The following is a 624-nucleotide window of genomic DNA, read 5'->3' as shown; positions in this document are numbered from 1 at the left end:
TCCCCTCACCAGGTGGGTTATTCCAACGGTTAGTCATCCCTGCTTGAGGTTCCAGGACATACTTCTAACAAACAGTTGCAGTGCATGACAGCTAGCCCCATCCTTGACGACCCCCTCCTCTGAAAAACCATCTGTGTTTCTCTGCACTTACCCTCCCCTCCCATCAACACCCGAAACTGAGCGGATGGTGTTCAAGTTTTAATTTTAAAAATTATTATTTCTGTTATTATTTATTATTACTATCGAGACAGGGTATCTTTATATAGCATAGCCCTGGCTGTGCTGGAACTCACTGTGTAGACCAGGCTGGCCTTGAACTCACAGAGATCCACCTGCCTCTGTTTCTCAAGTGCTGTGATTAGAGACCTGTGCCACCACCGCCTAGCAAAAAAAATTTTTTTTAACAGAAGTGTTAATTCTGACTTAGTACAAGGATACAGTCCATCGTGGTGCCCGGACAAAGGACACAGGACACAGTCCCCCGTGGGCCTGGGCACAGGACACAGTCCCCCGTGGGACTGGTTACAGGACACGGTCCCCCGTGGGCCTGGGCACAGGACACGGTCCCCCGTGGGCCTGGTTACAGTACACGGTCCCCCGTGGGCCTGGGCACAGGACACGGTC

Source organism: Microtus ochrogaster, linkage group LG1 (assembly GCF_000317375.1).
Source record: "Microtus ochrogaster isolate Prairie Vole_2 linkage group LG1, MicOch1.0, whole genome shotgun sequence".
Lineage (NCBI taxonomy): Eukaryota > Metazoa > Chordata > Mammalia > Rodentia > Cricetidae > Microtus > Microtus ochrogaster.
The sequence above is the reverse complement of the archived record's forward strand: the minus strand, read 5'-3'. Positions refer to the sequence as shown.